This window comes from Pseudophryne corroboree, chromosome 4 (assembly GCF_028390025.1).
Source record: "Pseudophryne corroboree isolate aPseCor3 chromosome 4, aPseCor3.hap2, whole genome shotgun sequence".
Lineage (NCBI taxonomy): Eukaryota > Metazoa > Chordata > Amphibia > Anura > Myobatrachidae > Pseudophryne > Pseudophryne corroboree.
The window spans coordinates 375423944-375437907 of record NC_086447.1 but is presented as its reverse complement, the minus strand read 5'-3'; the positions used below and the strand labels follow the sequence as shown (position 1 = coordinate 375437907).

At 46.9% G+C, this 13964-nt stretch overlaps 1 long non-coding RNA gene across 1 annotated transcript; it reads right to left on the bottom strand.

Annotated features, from left to right (window-relative positions):
• Positions 1-1173: 1173 nt before the first annotated feature.
• On the bottom strand, positions 1174-3521 carry LOC134911438 (uncharacterized). The gene is made up of 3 exons (XR_010176568.1): positions 3410-3521; positions 2992-3112; positions 1174-1432 (listed from the first exon to the last, which is right to left on the bottom strand). It is a non-coding gene; the product is annotated as an uncharacterized LOC134911438 (long non-coding RNA).
• Positions 3522-13964: the final 10443 nt, after the last annotated feature.

The window sequence follows — 13964 nt, the reverse complement described above, 5'->3', positions numbered from 1 at the left end:
GGAGGTGCCTAATCCTAACCTCCATCCCTGCTGCCTAAACCTAACCCTCCCTTCCCCGCAGCCTAACCACTCCCGGGGGTGCCTAACCCACCCCACCCACAGTCTAACCCTAACTTCCCCCCACCCGCAGCCTAACCCTATCCTCCCCCCACCCACAGCCTAATCCTAACCCCCCACCTGATGCCTAATCCTAACCCCCCGCCTGATGCCTAAACCTAACCCCCCACCTGATGCCTAAACCTAACCCTCCCTTCCCCACAGCCTAACCACCCCTGGGGGTGCCTAACCCTAACCAACCCTACCCGCTGCCTAAACCTAACCTCCCCCCACCCACAGCCTAATCCTAACCCCTCTGCCTGATGCCTAACCTTCTCCCCATCCCCCCTAACCCTGCCTGTCCGCAGTCTAACCCTAACCTCCCCCCTTTCTGTCCAACCCTCCTGCGGAGGTGTCTAATCCTAGCCTCGTCCCTGCTGCCTAAACCTAACCCTCCCTCTCCTGCAGCCTAATCACCCCCCCCCCCTCCATACCTGCTGCCTAAACCTAACCCTCCCTCCCTCCCTCCCTCGCAGCATAACCACTCCCAGGGGTGCCTAACCCTAACCCACCCTACCCGCAGCCTAACGCTAACCTCCCCCCACACGCAGCCTAAACCTAACCCAGCGCCTGACGCCTAAACCTAACCCCCCCGCCTGATGCCTAAACCTAACCCTCCCTCCCCTGCAGCCTAACCACCCCCAGGGGTGCCGAACCCTAACCAACCCTACCCGCAGCCTAACCCTAACCTCCCTCCACCCACAGCCTAAACTTAACCCCCCATCTGATGCCTAAACCTAATCGTCCCGCCTAAACCTAACCCTCCCTCCCCCGTAGCCTAACCACTCCCGGGGGTGCCTAACCCTAAGCTCCCCCCACCCGCAGCCTAAACTTAACCCCCCCACCTAATGCCTAAACCTAACCCTACCGCCTGATGCCTAAACCTAATCCTTCCTCCCACATAGCCTAACCTCCCCTGAGGGTGCCTAACCCACCCTATCCGCAGCCTAACCCTAACCTCCACCCACCTGCAGCCTAACCCTAACCCCCGTCTGAAGCCTAAACCTAACCCCCCCACCTGATGCGTAAACCTAACCCTCCCTCCACCGCAGCCTAACCACCCCCACTCCCCCCGTGCCTGATGCCTAAACGTAAACCCTCTTGCCCAGCCCCAAACCTATGATCGTGGGGATACGGGCGTCTGTATCCTTGCCCATTCGGAGTTCCAACGTCGGGATTCTGAAGGGTGTCGTGATCACAGTGTCAGTATTCTGACTGCCATAAACCCGACAGCCGGCATCTTTACCGCATCTCCTAATAGGTAATGTATATGTCCCAACATTTGGAGCATGTGCCCGCAGCTCTCCTCCCAGGCCAGCTATTCAGGGATCACCCACTGTGTGTAGACGAAGAGGAAGAGATGAAAAATCATTGTTAGTGGATGAACAAGCAGAGGGACAAACTGCAAACAGTGGTGTGGTTGTGTAGAGAGAAACATCTCTCTATGTAAATATGTTACTCTAACTACTGAGGACATGGAAAATACCTAAAATAAGGACAATTATCCCAAAGGGCCCATTGTTTATATACAATACACACATTGGGGGGATAAGTTCTCTCTTATTGTAATTAGTGGGTACCTTCAGAAAAGACATTTGACCAGTAAATAATAAAAGCTATAAATTGCTAACATTTAGGGGTCTATCCAATTAGGTACGAGTTACCATTGCTGCAACGTTTCAACAGCATCCAAACTCACACCCTTCATGGCCAGATTCAGCCTATGGGGCTACCGGAAAGTGCGGCTGTTGTAAGACAAACTCGCACCTAATTAAACTGACCCCTTAGTTGTTAAATGTGATAAAATAATAAAATATAATGGTGTAATTGTGGGCCTGATTCAGTTGTGGTTGTTGAAGCGATCGCTGCTGCAATCTTGTTGTTCACAATTGCATCGTGAGTCTGAGCAGTCGTAGGCTGAGCAAGTCTCCTAGACACAGGGGGCTCTCCAGTAGCAACACAGGTCGCAATGGGTAATTTATGCACGCACATGGAATGGCGTTTGAACGGACCTGACACGCCTGTATATAGTTAGCCACCCCCGTTACCACCTCAAACGCTGACTTCCTGTCAATCACTTTGCAATGGGATCCTCTATGTGAGCTTGATTTCATTTCGTGCGCAGTGCAGCTTACACGCATGCACAGTGAAAAAGCATTGAGCCACTTGGTGCAACAGCAGCTCTGCGTCCGCATCTGAATCAGGCCCCCTGAGCGGTAAGGAGAAGTACTCTAGGGAAAGGACTATGTCACCTTTATTATATGTAAAGATAGGGAAACAGTCACTTGTTACAGCTCCAATTCACATCATTTATACCATTCAGTATCATTTCATCATTTGGTTATTCTATGCTGGAGATGTATTAAGCCCTGCAGAGTGATAAAGTGGAGAGAGGTAAAGTACCAGCCAATCAGCTCCTAACTGCCATGTTACAGGCTGTGTTTGAAAAATGACAACTAGGAGCTGATTGGTTGTTAGTTTATCTCTCTCCACTTTATCACTCTCCCAGGCTTTGTACACCTGCCCCCAGTTCATTGATATACTGTAAATGTCAGCCATTTCACTATCTCCCCTGATTTGTATTGTTCTTCCCCCAATCTGTATGTTCTGTGTCATGCTTTCCCCACCCTTTATGTTTTTCTGTATTACAGTATGTTCTACATCTCGCAACCCACAAAAGTGTATGTCCTTCCTCTATATGTCCTATAGAGTACGCCACAATTTCTATGTTTTTGTACTGTGCCCCCACACCATCTGTATGTGCTATACCAAGTTTCCCCCTTCTGCATGTTTTGTATTGTCTGCTCTCCCCCACCATAGACCCTATGTTTACACACACACACACACACACACACACACACACACACACACACTTACACAAGTATGGTGACTTACCTACTGCATGCTATTCTCCAGTCACTAATTCCTCTGTGACCCCTCCCGTCGTCTTCAACTGACACTTTGCAGATCTCTTTGCCGGTCACCCGACACTCTGCAAATCTCTTTGCCAGATGATCTAAAAAACACAAAAGACTATCATCAAGCATAGTACTAGTTTAAGTACAATAAAATGTCCATGAGTCAACCAGTTTCCCAAACAAGATATTTTCAAAGTTATCAATATCCCATTTATCTATTTTATTAACTTTTTCATCCCAAAGCCACGATCCTGCCTCATAGAGACCCAGGTTATTTGCATCCCCTGTATGTGTGCTTATCCTCCATACTGCCAACTTTATTCCTGTAACGCTACATTTTTATTCCTAAATATGTTGTTCCTTCCTGCGCTTCTCCTATTTATGTGTCCTTGTACCTGTATTCCCTGTTCTGCCTATCTTGTCTTGCCTTTCAGCTGACTATACTGCACTCTGTCTTCCTTACCCCCCTCCATCATACCCTGCTATGTAGGACTCACCTCCTCCTACCTGTCTTCCTGCATGGAATCTGGAAACGTCAGCAGCTGTAGATAGAATGTTACAGGAAGAAGCATTGTGATGTCACGGGCTAGTGATGTCACAGGCTAGGTGTGATGTCACAGTAACCAGCAGCAAAGCTACAGAGTCACAGCTATCTTACATATACATTTTCTACATCAATTACAACTGAATATACATGAGTTTCTAGTTTAAAAAAAATGAGACTAGTGTAGAAAAGGAAGTATAAGGCAATGTTGTACAGAGTGCCTCAATATATAGGTAAAGGGAAAACATAAGTGACAGGAATTTCTAGACTAAATCACTGCTTATATTTTATAAGGAAATAAAGCTCTTTATCTAAGAGGCTGAATTAATCATTTTCCATTATGTGTGTCTGTGTGTGTATATATATATATATATATATATATATAGAGAGAGAGAGAGAGAGAGAGAGAGAGAGAGCTATACTAACTATACTATCCCATTAAAACAGGAAACTCACGAATTATACAGTTTCTGTGGCTGGCTGACCTCAAGTCTGCATTATACCTGGTCTAATCAGCCACAGAACCTGTGTAACCCATGAGCGTATAAAGAGGAGAAGAATTAAGAGTTGTCTCTTTTGTGGCGCACTAGAAATGTATTATTCAATACCAGCGTATATAAAACTGTAAGGCGGGCCCGCAAGGTGACATTCACAGGGAATAGGTAATGACATCCGCCTGACTTGTTCACACCGCCGGACGCGTTTGAAAGAGGTTGAGTGGACAGTGAGCGTGGCTGTCCCTGTGGCACCACGTGGCACCATTGTACCGACAGCCGGACTGCTGAGAACGGAACCTGGGGGTACATAACTTTTTGGTTTTAATTTCATCTCATCACACTCCACCCAAAGCAACTCTTCTGGTTATCCTATCAACTAGGACAACAATGAAGGTGACTCCATAACATTTCTTCCATTGTTTTCCATGTCACAGAAACATTGCATGTGTGTTACAGGTGACCATCCTAATCCTTTCTCCTTCACTTCACAGAATGTCATTGTTAGTGATACATTATTTGGATCAAGCATCAAAAGGAAACTTAGGTATAAGAGTCTGGCTGGCATATCACTTATTGCATGACGACCTTGTGTCTGCTGAATGTAGATGTATGTAGATGTACTACTACTACTGCTATATGTAGATCTACTGCATGTAGATGGAGCATTTGGTTTTGCTAATGACTTACATAGACTCCAAAAGAGGGCATGCTGACATAGCATATTGTTGAATGTTAAGATGTATGATCTTAACTCCATCTATAAATGTTCTGTTGCGAGACTTCCAATTTGCTCAGAATATTGCTACTGTGACAGATGATTTAGTATATACTAGCTGGAGTACCTGGCGTTGCCCCGGATTTTAAGAATGTCTGTTTACAAAAATAAATGTAAATATTAAACACACAGTATAAATAACATTGTAGATAGCTGAATACCCGTGCTTTGGTATGGGATGAGGATGGTAAATTAGAATAATAGTTTGTTAATTTACGTTGATGAAAGATCTAGTATATAGGCATATCTTGCTTCTCTGATGCACTTTGTGTAGTGGCCGCTAGGGATGTGCACTTGAAATTTTTCGGGTTTTGTGTTTTGGTTTTGGGTTCGGTTCCGCGGCCGTGTTTTGGGTTCGACCGCGTTTTGGCAAAACCTCACCGAATTTTTTTTGTCGGATTCGGGTGTGTTTTGGATTCAGGTGTTTTTTTCAAAAAACCCTAAAAAACAGCTTAAATCATAGAATTTGGGGGTCATTTTGATCCCAAAGTATTATTAACCTCAAAAACCATAATTTCCACTCATTTTCAGTCTATTCTGAATACCTCACACCTCACAATATTATTTTTAGTCCTAAAATTTGCACCGAGGTCGCTGGATGACTAAGCTAAGCGACCCTAGTGGCCGACACAAACACCTGGCCCATCTAGGAGTGGCACTGCAGTGTCACGCAGGATGGCCCTTCCAAAAAACACTCCCCAAACAGCACATGACGCAAAGAAGAAAAAAAGAGGCGCAATGAGGTAGCTGTGTGAGTAAGCTAAGCGACCCTAGTGGCCGACACAAACACCTGGCCCATCTAGGAGTGGCACTGCAGTGTCACGCAGGATGGCCCTTCCAAAAAACACTCCCCAAACAGCACATGACGCAAATAAAAATGAAAGAAAAAAGAGGTGCAAGATGGAATTGTCCTTGGGCCCTCCCACCCACCCTTATGTTGTATAAACAGGACATGCACACTTTAACCAACCCATCATTTCAGTGACAGGGTCTGCCACACGACTGTGACTGAAATGACGGGTTGGTTTGGACCCCCACCGAAAAAGAAGCAATTAATCTCTCCTTGCACAAACTGGCTCTACAGAGGCAAGATGTCCACCTCATCATCATCCTCCGATATATCACCGTGTACATCCCGCTCCTCACAGATTATCAATTCGTCCCCACTGGAATCCACCATCTCAGCTCCCTGTGTACTTTGTGGAGGCAATTGCTGCTGGTCAATGTCTCCACGGAGGAATTGATTATAATTCATTTTAATGAACATCATCTTCTCCACATTTTCTGGAAGTAACCTCGTACGCAGATTGCTGACAAGGTGAGCGGCGGCACTAAACACTCTTTCGGAGTACACACTTGTGGGAGGGCAACTTAGGTAGAATAAAGCCAGTTTGTGCAAGGGCCTCCAAATTGCCTCTTTTTCCTGCCAGTATAAGTACGGACTGTCTGACGTGCCTACTTGGATGCGGTCACTCATATAATCCTCCACCATTCTTTCAATGGTGAGAGAATCATATGCAGTGACAGTAGACGACATGTCCGTAATCGTTGTCAGGTCCTTCAGTCCGGACCAGATGTCAGCATCAGCAGTCGCTCCAGACTGCCCTGCATCACCGCCAGCGGGTGGGCTCGAAATTCTGATCCTTTTCCTCGCACCCCCAGTTGCGGGAGAATGTGAAGGAGGAGATGTTGACAGGTCGCGTTCCGCTTGACTTGACAATTTTGTCACCAGCAGGTCTTTGAACCCCAGCAGACTTGTGTCTGCCGGAAAGAGAGATCCAAGGTAGGTTTTAAATCTAGGATCGAGCACGGTGGCCAAAATGTAGTGCTCTGATTTCAACAGATTGACCACCCGTGAATCCTTGTTAAGCGAATTAAGGGCTCCATCCACAAGTCCCACATGCCTAGCGGAATCGCTCCCTTTTAGCTCCTCCTTCAATGCCTCCAGCTTCTTCTGCAAAAGCCTGATGAGGGGAATGACCTGACTCAGGCTGGCAGTGTCTGAACTGACTTCACGTGTGGCAAGTTCAAAAGGTTGCAGAACCTTGCACAACATTGAAATCATTCTCCACTGCGCTTGAGACAGGTACATTCCACCTCCTATATCGTGCTCAATTGTATAGGCTTGAATGGCCTTTTGCTGCTCCTCCATCCTCTGAAGCATATAGAGGGTTGAATTCCACCTCGTTACCACTTCTTGCTTCAGATGATGGCAGGGCAGGTTCAGGCGTTTTTGGTGGTGCTCCAGTCTTCTGTACGTGGTGCCTGTACGCCGAAAGTGTCCCGCAATTCTTCTGGCCACCGACAGCATCTCTTGCACGCCCCTGTCGTTTTTTTAAAAATTCTGCACCACCAAATTCAAGGTATGTGCAAAACATGGGACGTGCTGGAATTTGCCCATATTTAATGCACACACAATATTGCTGGCGTTGTCCGATGCCACAAATCCACAGGAGAGTCCAATTGGGGTAAGCCATTCCGCGATGATCTTCCTCAGTTGCCGTAAGAGGTTTTCAGCTGTGTGCGTATTCTGGAAACCGGTGATACAAAGCGTAGCCTGCCTAGGAAAGAGTTGGCGTTTGCGAGATGCTGCTACTGGTGCCGCCGCTGCTGTTCTTGCGGCGGGAGTCCATACATCTACCCAGTGGGCTGTCACAGTCATATAGTCCTGACCCTGCCCTGCTCCACTTGTCCACATGTCCGTGGTTAAGTGGACATTGGGTACAACTGCATTTTTTAGGACACTGGTGAGTCTTTTTCTGACGTCCGTGTACATTTTTGGTATCGCCTGCCTAGAGAAGTGGAACCTAGATGGTATTTGGTAACGGGGGCACACTGCCTCAATAAATTGTCTAGTTCCCTGTGAACTAACGGCGGATACCGGACGCACGTCTAACACCAACATAGTTGTCAAGGCCTCAGTTATCCGCTTTGCAACAGGATGACTGCTGTGATATTTCATCTTCCTCGCAAAGGACTGTTGGACAGTCAATTGCTTGGTGGAAGTAGTAAAAGTGGGCTTACGACTTCCCCTCTGGGATGACCATCGACTCCCAGCAGCAACAACAGCAGCGCCAGCAGCAGTAGGCGTTACACGCAAGGATGCATCGGAGGAATCCCAGGCAGGAGAGGACTCGTCAGAATTGCCAGTGACATGGCATGCAGGACTATTGGCATTCCTGGGGAAGGAGGAAATTGACACTGAGGGAGTTGGTGGGGTGGTTTGCGTGAGCTTGGTTACAAGAGGAAGGGATTTACTGGTCAGTGGACTGCTTCCGCTGTCGCCCAAAGTTTTTGAACTTGTCACTGACTTATTATGAATGCGCTGCAGGTGACGTATAAGGGAGGATGTTCCGAGGTGGTTAACGTCCTTACCCCTACTTATTACAGCTTGACAAAGGCAACACACGGCTTGACAAATGTTGTCCGCATTTCTGGTGAAATACTTCCACACCGAAGAGCTGATTTTTTGGGTATTTTCACCAGGCATGTCAACGGCCCTATTCCTCCCACGGACAACAGGTGTCTCCCCGGGTGCCTGACTTAAACAAACCACCTCACCATCAGAATCCTCCTTGTCAATTTCCTCCCCAGCGCCAGCAACACCCATATCCTCCTCATCCTGGTGTACTTCAACACTGACATCTTCAATCTGACTATCAGGAACTGGACTGCGGGTGCTCCTTCCAGCACTTGCAGGGGGCGTGCAAATGGTGGAAGGCGCATGCTCTTCTCGTCCAGTGTTGGGAAGGTCAGGCATCGCAACCGACACAATTGGACTCTCCTTGTGGATTTGGGATTTCGAAGAACGCACAGTTCTTTGCGGTGCTTTTGCCAGCTTGAGTCTTTTCAGTTTTCTAGCGAGAGGCTGAGTGCTTCCATCCTCATGTGAAGCTGAACCACTAGCCATGAACATAGGCCAGGGCCTCAGCCGTTCCTTGCCACTCCGTGTGGTAAATGGCATATTGGCAAGTTTACGCTTCTCCTCCGACAATTTTATTTTAGATTTTGGAGTCCTTTTTTTACTGATATTTGGTGTTTTGGATTTTACATGCTCTGTACTATGACATTGGGCATCGGCCTTGGCAGACGACGTTGCTGGCATTTCATCGTCTCGGCCATGACTAGTGGCAGCAGCTTCAGCACGAGGTGGAAGTGGATCTTGATCTTTCCCTAATTTTGGAACCTCAACATTTTTGTTCTCCATATTTTAATAGGCACAACTAAAAGGCACCTCAGGTAAACAATGTAGATGGATGGATACTAGTATACTTATGGATGGACGAGCGACTGCCGACACAGAGGTAGCTACAGCCGTGGACTACCGTACTGTGTCTGCTGCTAATATAGACTGGATGATAATGAGATGAAATCAATATATATATATATAATATCACTAGTACTGCAGCCGGACAGGTATATATATTTATTATGTAATGACTGATGACGGACCTGCTGGACACTGTCAGCTCAGCAGCACCGCAGACTGCTACAGTAAGCTACTATAGTAGTATGTATAAAGAAGAAAGAAAAAAAAAAAACCACGGGTAGGTGGTATACAATTATGGATGGACGAGCGACTGCCGACACAGAGGTAGCTACAGCCATGGACTACCGTACTGTGTCTGCTGCTAATATAGACTGGATGATAAGGAGATGAAATCAATATATATATATATATAATATCACTAGTACTGCAGCCGGACAGGTATATATATTTATTATGTAATGACTGATGATGGACCTGCTGGACACTGTCAGCTCAGCAGCACCGCAGACTGCTACAGTAAGCTACTATAGTAGTATGTATAAAGAAGAAAGAAAAAAAAAAAAACACGGGTAGGTGGTATACAATTATGGATGGACGAGCGACTGCCGACACAGAGGTAGCTACAGCCGTGGACTACCGTACTGTGTCTGCTGCTAATATAGACTGGATGATAAGGAGATGAAATCAATATATATATATATATATATAATATCACTAGTACTGCAGCCGGACAGGTATATATATTTATTATGTAATGACTGATGACGGACCTGCTGGACACTGTCAGCTCAGCAGCACCGCAGACTGCTACAGTAAGCTACTATAGTAGTATGTATAAAGAAGAAAGAAAAAAAAAAACCACGGGTAGGTGGTATACAATTATGGATGGACGAGCGACTGCCGACACAGAGGTAGCTACAGCCATGGACTACCGTACTGTGTCTGCTGCTAATATAGACTGGATGATAATGAGATGAAATCAATATATATATATATATAATATCACTAGTACTGCAGCCGGACAGGTATATATATTTATTATGTAATGACTGATGACGGACCTGCTGGACACAGTCAGCTCAGCAGCACCGCAGACTGCTACAGTAAGCTACTATAGTAGTATGTATAAAGAAGAAAGAAAAAAAAAAACCACGGGTAGGTGGTATACAATATTATATATATATTATATACAATTATATATATATATATATATATTAAACTGGTGGTGACTGGTGGTCAGGTCACTGGTCACACTATCAGCAACTTGCAAGTAGTACTCCTAAGCAGACAATCACAATATATATTATACTGGTGGTCAGTGTGGTCACAATGGCAGTGTAGGAGGAACCGAACCCGCTCATCCCTAGTGGCCGCACCCCTTTTTGGTCCCCCATGGGACCCTGCTCTTCCCACTATACAACTCTCAGTCTGTGGCTTCCTGCTGCCTCCATTCCCCTACTCACATCATGTCACTGGCCCTGTCACATGCAGCCCTGTCATCACTGAGATATCATGCATGTCCTGATTTAGTGTGTTCTGCTGGCCCACCCCTAGGGGTGTTAGTGGTGTGTTACCCTCACAGTGTTTGTTCCCAGAGGGTAAGTCAGATGTGTGCTAAGTTTGGTGTAAATTGCTCCAGGCCTTCCACAGATATGCTGTCTGCTGACATACTCTGTGCTGCTGTCCCACCCCTAGGAGTGCTAGGGCTGTCTGACCCCCAAAGTGTTTGTTTCCACAATGAAAGTCATATGTGTACCAAGTTTGTTGTAAATTGCAGCAGGCATTCCAGAGTTATGCTGTCTGCTGAAATACTCAGTGCTGCTGCCTCACCCCCTGGGGGTGCTAGGGGTGTCTTCCTCCCACAGTGTTTGTTCCCAGATTGTAAGGCATATGTGTACCAAGTTTTTAGTACATTGCTCCAGCAATTCCGCGGTTATGCTGTCTCCTGATATACTCTGTGCTTCTGTCTGCCCCCCTAAGGGTGCTAGGGATTTCTAATTGTTTTAGTTGCCTCGGCCATGTTTTAATATGCTCGTATGTAAAATTTAACGATCGTCGCTTGTAAACTGTGGATTTGTATAGAAAGACAGAAGGACGAATTTTCGCTTTTATATAGTAGATACACTTAGAATTACTTTGATATGTGACTGTCATACTTGCCAACATTCCAGGGATGCTTGTTGGCAGAGCCCAGTGCATGGTGGAATGTCATGTGCGGATCTGTCTAGGATGACCTTGGTGCACTACAACTCCCATTGTGTCATGTTTACTGGACTTCATTACAATGTGATGATTTGTTTTTAATTCATGTTAATTACTCATGGGGGTCATTCCGAGTTGTTTGCTCATTGCTGATTTTCGCTATACTGCGATTAGTCGCTTACTGCGCATGCACAAGGTTCGCAGAGTGCATGCGCTTAGTTATTTTACACAAAAGCTAGGTATATTACTCATGGCATAATGAAGCTTTTTCATCGCTGTGCTGATCGTAGTGTGATTGACAGGAAGTGGGTGTTTCTTGGGCGGAAACTGGCCGTTTTATGGGAGTGTGCGGAAAAACGCAGGCGTTCGAGTTCCAAAACGCGGGAGTGTCTGGAGAAACGGGGGAGTGGCTGGGCGAACGCTGGGTGTGTTTGTGACATCAAACCAGGAACGAAAAGGACTGAGCTGGTCACAATGGCTGAGTAAGTCTGGAGCTACTCAGAAACTGCGGGGTAATCGTTACGAGAAAATTAGCAAAGCTTTCGTTCGCAATTCTGCTATGCTAAGATACACTCCCAGTAGGCGGCGGCTTAGCGTGTGCAATTCTGCTAAAAGCAGCTAGCGAGCAAACAACTCGGAATCACCCCCCATGTTCCATACATTTTCATTTCTACCACTTAATGTGCACATGACACAGTGTTTATAGGGCCTAGGGGGTCATTTCGAGTTGATCGCTCGCGAGCTACTTTTAGCAGCCGTGCAAACGCTATGCCGCCGCCCACTGGAGAGTGTATTTTATCTTAGAAAAAGTGCGAACGCATGTGCAGCCGAGCTCTACAAAAACAGTTTGTGCAGTTTCAGAGTAGCTCTGAACCTACTCAGCGCTTGCGATCACTTCAGCCTATTTGTGTCCAGATTTGATGTCATACACCCGCCCAGTGAGCGCCCAGCCACACCTGCGTTTTTTCAGACACGCCTGAATTTTTGCAAACCCTCCCTGAAAACGGTCAGTTGACACCCAGTAACTCCCCCTTCCTGTCAATCTTCTTGCGGCCGCCAGTGCGAAGAAAAACTTTGTTAGAACCTGAGCACAACCACAAAGAGCTTTGTACCCGTAAGTCGCGGGTGCGCATTGCAAAGCATACGCATGCGCAGAAATGCAATTTTTTCACCTGATCGCTACGCTGCGAAAATTGGCAGAGAGTGATGAACTCGGAATGACCCCCCTAGTTCAGACCTGATTGCTAGCGTTTTTTGCAGCGCTGCCATCAGGTCAGAACTGCGCATGCGTATGCACCGCAATGTGCAGGCACGTTGCACAGGTACAAACCGACTTGTTGCTCTGCGATGGGTTTGTGCAAAGAATCCATTCGCATGGGCGATCGCTAGGAGATTGACAGAAAGAAGGCAATTGTGGGTGTCAACTGACCGTTTTCTGGGAGTGATTGGAAAAACGCAGGCGTTCCCAAGCGCTTGCAGGGCGGGTGTCTGACGTGGATTCCGGACCCGGACAGGTCGAAGTGATCGCAGCGGCTGAGTAAGTCCTGGGCTACTCAGAAACTGCACAAAATCTTTTTGCACCACTCGGCTGCATTTGCGATCGCACACTTGCACAGCTAAACTACACTCCCCGGTGGGCGGCGACTATGTGAACGCAGGACTGAAAAAAACAGCTAGCGAGCGATCAGGTCTGAATTGGTCCCATAGATCCTCCAGAAACCCCATGGAGCTGTTTTACTGGTCCATGTCAGGTTTGGTCATCCAAGTATGAGGTCAATTTGATCAATAATCCTGGGCCACAGCTCCAGAGGCGGGATGGGCCTGCGTGTGGCCAGCTGTACAGTGGAGAAATCGGATAGCAGCCCATGTCCTCTCATGCTTTACAGTGTTTAGTTGCAAAATTGGTGGTGGTGGGTGTTTGGTAGGATAAAGCACTGGGTCTCGTTACAAATACTGGAGTCTATTTACTAAGCCTTGTAGAGAGATAAAGTGGACGGAGATAAGTACCAGCCAATCAGCTGCTAACTGTCATATTATAGGCTGGGTTTGAAAAATTGCCGGATCTGATTGGCTGGTACTTTATCTCCATCCACTTTATCTCTCTCCAAGGCTTAGTACATAGACCCCATTGTATGCAGTGGATGTGGGGGTGATGAAATGGTTAAAAAATAGATACTTTTTTGCTGGTGAGCTACAGGGCCCAGATATCACACAATTACCAAGTTCTTGTCTGCCAGGTGGGAGGGGTATGGCGCAACCATGTGAGCAGTGCAGGGGCATGACAGCAGAATCACATCATCAAGGCACAGTATATAAAGCCACGATTACATCATTGTGATGATGGCATTCAGCTGGAATAGCATCATCAGCTCGCCTGGACTGGTCACTTTACACGGGAAGTGGGCATCAGCGTGTGGAAATGAGGCGTTACTGAAGATATGCCTACACCTTGGTGCTTGCTATCCTGAAGTCTCCAAGACATTGCGGGAGAATAGGCAAGTACCATATGCTCTATCATGCGTTGGGATCGTGTAACCGGTGGTTGGGATCCCAGCGGTCAGCATCCTGATGCCAGGATCCTTGCCAACAGATTGCCGGTGGGGGTACGAGTGCAGCAGAGCCCCTTGCGGGCATGCCAAGGGCGTAGCTACCATAAGTGCAG